This window comes from Petaurus breviceps, unplaced genomic scaffold (assembly GCF_028583685.1).
Source record: "Petaurus breviceps papuanus isolate PSGF00001 unplaced genomic scaffold, PetGlider_PUasm1.0 90700, whole genome shotgun sequence".
In the NCBI taxonomy this organism is placed as follows: domain Eukaryota; kingdom Metazoa; phylum Chordata; class Mammalia; order Diprotodontia; family Petauridae; genus Petaurus; species Petaurus breviceps.
In genome coordinates this window covers 9,882,609-9,891,611 of record NW_027187315.1, presented here as the reverse complement: position 1 = coordinate 9,891,611, position 9,003 = coordinate 9,882,609, and the positions used below count along the sequence as shown (strand labels likewise).

General features: G+C 35.5%; 1 long non-coding RNA gene across 6 annotated transcripts in view; it reads left to right on the top strand.

Moving 5' to 3' along the window:
* LOC138144450 (uncharacterized) overlaps positions 1–9,003 on the top strand; it is a 186,934-nt gene that overhangs the window by 125,632 nt on the left and 52,299 nt on the right. The window lies entirely within an intron of this gene.

Here is a 9,003-nt window from a genome sequence, read left to right as displayed (position 1 = left end):
TCTCTTTCTCTCTCTCTCTCTCTCTCTCTCTCTCTCTCTCTCTCTCTCTCATTTAACATGAAACTTAAGGTTTCTAGAGAAAAATAATCTTTATCTGGATATGTAATGTTATATAACAGCTTCTTTTTCAAATGCTGTAAGAAAATACTTTTTAAAATTTTACATAGATATCTGATTTCTTAATTTGGTTTCTTATGAATGGTTATGCAAAAATGGTTGATTATAAGAGGGAAACAGTAAGAATGATGGGTATTCTTTCTTATTGGTCAGTAGGCCTAATCACGTGGTCCCTATTTACATAATAAAAAATAAAATACTAAATGCAAAAATATTTTATGCTTGTTCCTTTTTGGATTAAGTTTTTAAAATTGTGTGTGCTTAACACATAAAAGTTATAATAACAAAAATAAGAGATTGGTTTGTGTGGCAGGGATATGTATTTGTGTGCTTTTGTTAATTGAAAAGTTAAATTGAAATACAGACTCTTCTATTAGAGAAATGTACTTTTCAAGAACTTATATGCTTTTTCTAGAAAGATGTAATTATATGTGTGATATAATCAATCTATAAGATGACATCTTATAGATTATATCACACATATAATTATAATATAATCTATTTATATATAATATATTATCTCTATAATATAACAAATTTAGCTAAGTTGCCTTGGGAGAGGTAGGAAAAAGAATAAATATTACCTTCCCTCCCTTTCTCCTCCCATATTCCCTGTCCTCCAACCCCCAACCTTGGAAAACGTTCTGAACAATGCTTTTTATAAAAATAGAACTCAAGATTTTTGTGTGACTAAATTGGGGGGGGGGGGAAGCACGGAAATGTGTAATAAGAGAAGCAATAAAAGAAAGACTTTTGAGATAAGCATTCCTATTAAGGGCAAAGATCTCCAGCAAATCAGAAAGAATGCAATACATACAACCTATTGTATATCACAATTGATTTTATTTAAGGTGTGGCTTACTGAACACCTGGAAAAATTCCACTTGCTGGTCCAAAGTACATGAATGCTTAGGTTCTCTAGTCTTTTGATAATGATGGAAAGTAAGAAGTTTGTAGCTAGGTTATTCATCAAACTACTGATTTGTGATAATAACTCATAAATGATTCATTGCTGTATATTTCATTTCATCGTGTTTGAAACCTCATGTATTAATAGATCCTATTCTCCCACTTAATAATCAAGTCTCTCTGTCCCTTTAGGTTTTACTGATCTATTTGAAAATATTTGTTTGAATTACATTAAAATGTGTCATACTGGGTCTCAGTGGAATTTTTTTGTATCCTGTCTATTAAGTCTAACCATCTTTTATCAGTTATTCGTTTATTAATAAAATGCATACATAAAAATGAATGGGATTATAAGTAATACTTCTATCATTTTTAATTCTTCCTTTGGGTACAATTTAAGTTTCTAGTGTTATTATCATTCATGGGGGATTTTCTGTGTTCAAGCATGTGTGTAGGGAGGGATGCCATTCATCTACTTTTCTCTGTTAACACTAATTTGACCCTCCCCGAAACATTTACTAATTAGCAATATGAACATTTATCCCCATCTGGTTATCCCTGTAATTGATTTTAATGTGGTGCATGGAATCTATGCCCTATTAAATGTTGCATTTAAGTGTACATATTTGGAGGAGGCCTTCAATCACAAATGAAACAAACGATCATGTAGTGCAACCAAAATAAGCTTCATAATATTGCTCCTATGGCAACAGGGTAGTTAGGTGTTTTGAAATATAGCTATAAGCATTCATTGTGGAAATGTCATTCAGACCTCCCACTACAGCCTCATTGGGTGGGAGATTGATGGGATGGGGTAAAGCCAGGCTAGGGAAACAGCACATGACCCATGTGTGTGCCTGTGTCTTTCTACAGACTGTCCTGAAAATAAAATTAGGATGGTATAGTTTTGGACAAAGTGGAGTCTAAGAACTAAATAAAGCATGATGGAAGAGGGGATCAGGAAAGTGGAGGAGAGATATTTAAGGGACAAGAAAGGTAGTAGAAAAATGTACGTGGTATCTCAAAATCTTTTCTCCCATGTTAGCTGTCAGTGGGAACATCTTGAATTGGTTATGGTGTAACTTCAACATCTGAATAGGTTTCCTTAAAATGTGGTATGGGGGGAATTCCTTTGGTAGCAGTATGGTTTACCACTTTATATAACATTTGTGCATCTCCCCTCTGTTATTCTGAGGTGCAATCTTTTTCCAAGAGGGCCTGAAAGAATGCTTGTTCCTTGGTCATCTGGCTTCCGTTATGTGCTTCCAAGAGGCAGAGATTTCATTTAATATGAAAACATTTAATATGACAAATAGATCATGATGACTTTAGATTTCCCATCCTCCAGGATATCTTTTTTCTTTTTAAGCTGTTGAATAATAGTGAAAATGATTTGCCCAGAAATCGAGGTTTGACTATACACATTTTACAGAAATAAAGTTTTTTTTTTGTTTGTTTTAGTTTCTGGGGAACTAGAGCTGTAACCAACTCCTGAATTACTCAGGGAGTACTGAAATATGGTCCAGTGGGGAGAGGGCTGGGGTCTGAGATCCTGAGAATCTACCACTGCTGCTTAAAGGCCTTTGTGACCTTGGTTCTCATATCTAAAATAAGGGGGAAGGAAGGGGGAAAGGGAGCTCTCGACTTTGGGGCTCTGAATCTTTGCCCCTGGATTATTTTCATGCCCATGCCCTGCTACCACTTTCTTTTCACCCCGAACCTGTTGCTTTCCTTTTGTCAACCCCTCCCCTCCCATTTCATGGCTCATTCACACCTCCAGAGAGTGGAAAGTCAAAGGAAAAAGGAAATGGACATCAAATTATCAGAGTTGTGAGCAAGCATTTAGAAAGGAAGTTGTTGGAATTCTTTACTGAAATGAGTAGAGGATTTCACTCGTTCATGTAATTCCTGGTGCCCCCCATTATTTGGAACCAAGAGCAACCTATTGCTGTTTTGAAAACGACTCTTTAAGGTTGTTTTTTAATTTGTTCTCTTCAGGCTCTTTCCAATGCAATAATCTTTTTAAAAAAATCAATGTCTTCTTAGGGAAGAAAAAAAAATCTCCCTACCCATTGGGTGTGGGATGGGGGGGGGGGGGCATCCTTTTATTTAAAAACAAATTCTGCATTTCTACAGAATTTTCTCCAGCCTCTTTCCTGAATATAGATAGTAGAACCAGGATCTGCCATTAATTTGGGAGAAAAAGAGGGGAGAATGTGGAAGGATAACTGTTTTGTTGGTTATGGATTAAATATGGGATTTTCCTCATCCCCAATAACATGCAAGATTCAGAACTATATTTGTCTTCTAGTACCCATGTAGCTCTTCTTGGTTTCAATTTAGTGATTATAAAACATAGCTATGACTCAAAACTGAGGGGAAAACTAATTTATGTACCTGCTGAAAGACACTTTTGGCATAGCTCTTCAGTACAATTTTTATCAAAAGCATCTCAAAGTATTGGCATTAAACTCTTTCTCTTGTTTACTGTTTGTTAAAATTACATGGTGGTAATGTCATTATAAATTTTTTTAAAAGTTTTTATTGGGCTGTCAAATTACTTTTTTATTTAGAAAACTAAAGTTGGCTGTTTTCAAGGGCCCTTTAGATTCTGTGTGTTGAGTTCTCTCCATTTTTTAAAGTCAGATAATGGTTGTGCTAATGATTTTAAGATTAGAGATTACCTAGCCTAACTCACTTTGCAGATGAGAAAACTGAGGCCAGAGAGATTGTGACTTGGCAAAAGTCACACAGATAGGATAGTAACTAATTTATGTCATCAGATTTTGAAGTTAGTGAAGTGCTTTTCATACATTATTTGATTTGAACCTCATAGTAACCAAATGAATTTTACCAAGCTTTGGGTATTAACTGTTTTTTTATTTTTTAACAAATGAGGAAACTGAACCTTGGAGGGGTAAATATTTTCACACTTAAAAAAAATCATCATTCAGAAGTGCTGTGCCTACCATTGTTGCTAGGAGATACAGGTAAGGCTGAACAAAAAAAGAAAATTAGATCTTTACAACTTGCCTTTTTTTTTTTCAGACAAATAGTGCTTAACAGCTCTTAAGCCTCAAATGAACTTAAGAAAGAATTTAGTATTATGCCTCCTGCGCTCCCCAACTGCCACCCATTCTCCCTCCCACTGTCACAAATCACAGACTCTTACAAGTAATTGAAACTGGTTTTTGTCTGCTAGGTTTTTTTTGCTTTTAGATCGCATTTGATGTTAACATCAGTGGAAGTTATTTTTCTTTCTCCAAATGTGACTTTGTATAATTCTAGATGTTAAAACTGTAAACTTCAAACCTAGTAGAAATAATAATTTCAATAGAAAAGAAACAAAGCCAAATTTGAATTAAAAAAATCATGAAAGTATGTCTAAAGTCACATGGATTTTATAAGTAAATAGTATATAGAATGTAAGTTATATGTAAGAGTATATAAAATAAAAACATTTTGGGATTTTGTAGACTGCTTTGATTAAAGTAAAATTTTTGAAGCATTTTTAAAATCCCTTGGAAGCAAAAATACCATCCTTTTCTACTCACCCACTCTCTACCCTTTTCCCCTTAAAAAAATCTCTGGAAATTAATGCAAAAATTGTTCTAAATGGTATATTAAAGGGATTGTAAGTAATCTAAGCCTTGTCATTTCCTGACTCAAATTTCTAAATTCTCAACCTTAACCCATTATATATTAACTTCTTAAATTTATTTTAGTTTCTAGTAAAAAAGCATCTTGGTATTAGGAAATCATTTAAAAAATGTACCTAAGATGTATAATATCATAGAGTATGTATATATACATACACACACAACACATATATACATATACATACATAGCATACTATATATTCATATACATAGTATATACAGAGTTTTTTAGAAGATTCCCAGAGTCATTTTCACTTATGAACGTTCATTTTTTTATATTTTGAATAACAAAATTGATAATTATATAATTTGAAATTATACAGAAGTTGAAACATTATGTGTCTGTACTGGATGTGCACGCAATTTTTTAGCAACATAATCACTAGAAATAGAAACTTTTCCTTATCGCAGAGGCGATGACAAGAATGTAATATTTAAAATAGTTTTCTAAAAAGAAACTTCTGATTTAAGATAGCAACTATTTATTCATAACATGGACATCCTAAGCGTTGATGAAGAATAATCAAATATTTTTACTAGCCAGATAAGTGGGGGAATGGATATCATGCTGAGCTGAGTTCAAATCATGCCTTATAGACACTCATAGACCCTAGGCAAATCTCTTCACTTCTCTTTTCTTCATTTCCTCATTTGTAAAATGAGGATGATAACAGGACCTACCTCATAGGATTGTGAGAATCCAATGGGATAATGTGTGTGAAGTTCCACTTAAAAGTTAAAGGGTTGTAAAAATGTTAGGTATTGTTGTTGTGATTGTGGTAATGGTGGTGGTGGTGGGTCTTCATATCTTTTACCAAGGAATAACTCAGTGGAACCAAAGGAATCATTGGGAAGTCTAAAGTCATTTGATTGAAGGTTGTGGGGCAAGAAATGAGAATGGTACTTTTGTAATAAACTTCATTCTCTTCTGTTGACAGGTGTGTGTGTGCGTGTGTATGTATGTGTAAGAAGATAGCTTAGCTTCCCTTCCTTAAATCTGAATTGAGTTAAATAGTTTTATATATAAAAAGCTGGTTGTGATGAAGAAGAGGGGGGACCAGATAGATCACTTGAAAAAATGTAAAGTAATGCTTGATTAGATTCACCCAGGATTTTAGCAGAAATTTTTACAAATTGCTTCCAAATATCACCCTGGCTGAAATTTTTCAGCCTTTCCTACATTTGGTAACTTTTACTTGCATGTTACCTGACATCTTTCATGGCTGGTTTAATTCTTTTAATTCCTGAAACTGATGACCCTTTTCTAATTTGTATGACTGCTTTTATGATGAATAATATAACACATAGAAAAAACTTAATGGAGGGAAACACCATGGTCTGTCCAAGTGAGTGAAATCGAAAGTCTGATTTTTTTTTCATTTTCACTAAACAGTATACTTGGTTTTGAAATACAAAGATGACACTTTCTGCTTATCTCACAGTTTCAGTGGATCTATTTTAGTCATTTATTATCTAGATATATCTGTTAGACATATATTATAGGGGAATTCCTGGTTTTTAATTTAAGAATTCATATACTACCACATTTACTACATAATTTCCCCTACTTTTCCCCTGATATTTTCACCCTAAGTGAAAGAAGGTAGGAGTAAAGATGAATAGAAGCCTAAGTGTTGGTACCAGCTCTTTTACTCAAGATGTTTGACCTTTGGGGACAATCATTTTAATTTCTGTCTACCTGAGTTTTCTTTATGTATAAAATGAGAGTGTTGGACCAGTTGATTTATATAAGGTATCATTCAACACTGCAGTCTGGGTCTTGGAGCAGTCCTTCCACAATCATCTTTACTCACGCCTAATAAAGAAATCTCTTTAATAACATATTAACTCTAAAGTAATCTTCGTAGCAAAGCTAATTAGCATGTAGATTTCCTGATGGGTCTTTGCCATGTCCTGTTTGTATTCTGTTAAATTTTCTTTAAAAATGGAAAGTTTTCTTCAAGGAATAACCATGGGGATTGCCATTTTTGTAAACCAGATGCTAAAGGAAAGAGGCAGATGGGTGATTTTTAAAATCACTGAAAGTTGATAAGTTTTCATTAAGAATTGTTTATATTCCAGTAAGTTTTGGCTCTTTGGTTATCTTTGGTCTAGGGTAGTGGTCTCCAAACATTTTGAATTGCATACTTCCACCAATAAAATGAAATTTTTAACAGGTACCCTGATATATGTGTGTATACATATGTGTGTGTGTATCTTAAGTTATGGCCCCTTTTGTATATGAATCATCTTTTTGAAGAAAGAGGAAGAAACCTATTTGTGTAAGGAAAACTGATAGAAACAACTTGAGAAGAATCATGGTCTCTCAGAGATGAAGATAGCCTCAGGACATTCTACTCCATCCTCTCATTTGCATGCCACTAGCCAGAGTTTTAAAGGTTATTACTGACAAAACTGTCAATCAAAGGATAGACTTCTGGGGTCATACCTGACCGAAAGGTCGAAGTGTTGGGTTTCACATCCTGAGTTAGAGATATCACAGTTTATCAGGAGGCACTGATTTGAGACATGAGACCCTAGAGAGAAGTTATAGGAACAGAGAAGAACACAGTGGGAAACCTGCAGTCTCAAGGCCTCATGTGGCCTTCTAGGTCCTCAGGTGAGGCTCACTGACTGAATCCACTTAATAAAAGGACTTGTTCTGTAAAACTTGCACTCAGTCAAAAGGCTGCACCCAGGGACCTAGAAGGCCATATGTGGCCTCACCCCACAGAATAGGGGAGTAAATTTAATTTAAGAAGAATCCATAGAAGCCAGGAAGAAGATTTAGAAAGGCTACCACGGAAGCTGTTTTCAACTGAGATGGCTAATTTTCCAGCTACTTTGCTGGGAACTGCTTGATTAACTGGAGAAAGGTGGGGGTCAGCTTAGAGAATTCTTCAGCTAAGCCGATCCTTGGGGAGATCAGTCTTGCTTCGGTGTACAGAGGTCTCTGGCTTGTTGCTTTCTGGTGCCATCTATAGCCTGGGGAGTAGGGGTGGGGTGGGGGTGGAGAACTTCTCAGGAATGTCTGATCTAGCTGCTTCTTCTGTGGTCTAATGTTGGAGAAACAGAAGAGGAAAGATAGGCTTTCCATCTGTTTTGCTGGGAGTGATATTTATTGAAGAGGCTTTGCTTTGCTAGAAATTGATTGGGAAAAGCAGCATTCTGTTGAATGAAGAGCTGGCTGGACTTGTCTGCATTGCCCAGAGGGCCCACCTGAGTTGCTTTGCCATATGGTAACTTAAGGAAACTGCTTGTTACTTTTGCTGAACAAGTACTCCGTATCTCTGTGTGTGTGTGTTTTAATTTTTTTATTTTTATTTTTGCTAAAAGCATTCCATTGCTTCATTGGCCAGAGGAGTGGTTTTTGTCCAGCCAGAATAGTAGTGAAGACCACAGGGGAAGCAGTGAAAAGAAAAATGATTTCATAAGATGCAGATTGTTCATGATGGCACCAAGGCCATCAAAGCCTCCATTTCAGATTTGTGGGTGGCCATGAATGTGTGTTTTCCTATTTGTATATTTACTAGGTATCTGTGTTTACCTGTTTTTAACCATGAATATATTACATACATTGGTGAGAAACTGTAATCCAGGTTTATGGTTTAATTGTATTGTTATGATTATTCCTATTTTTGCCTTCTATAGAATAACTGTAATTTTTTATTATTCCCATATTTGCCTTTTCCTTTAGCTGTTTTCTATTTAAGTTAATAGTGTCACTGTGATTGATTTTGTAGAAAATCATTAGTAGAGGCTCAGGTACTACAATAGCAAGTATTAGGAGTATGCCCCTCCAAATCAGGGTTATCTCTGTGACTTTAAGAGAGAGGTAGACAGGTAGCTTCACAGCAGACCTGTCCACCTCTGGGAACCCAGGTCTTCCAGCATGAATGCAGTTCTAGTGAGGTAACTAGGCAACAGAGGAAGGCTAAGGGTCCATGCTGAGCCTGGGCTCTATGTATACTTAACTTAAATACATGTACTGTCATACTAGCCGTTATATACTTAATAAAACTTACGCACATAATAGAAACTTAAAAGGATAAAACTATATTTGGTACCAGTGTCAGTAGAGAGCCACTGAAGTCTGTGTAGTAAGGAGGTCATGGTCAGACCTTTAGGAGGATCACATTCTTGTCCATAGAGGTTGGAGAGAGGAAACACAAGTAGGGGGAAGAATTAGGAGACAATTGAAGTAGTCCAGGTGAGAGATGATGAGGGCATAAAGAGAGTGTTGTCAGCTTTTGTGTGTGTGTGAGAGAGACAGAGAGAGAGAGAGAAAGAGAGAGAGAGAGAGAGAGAGAGAGAGAGA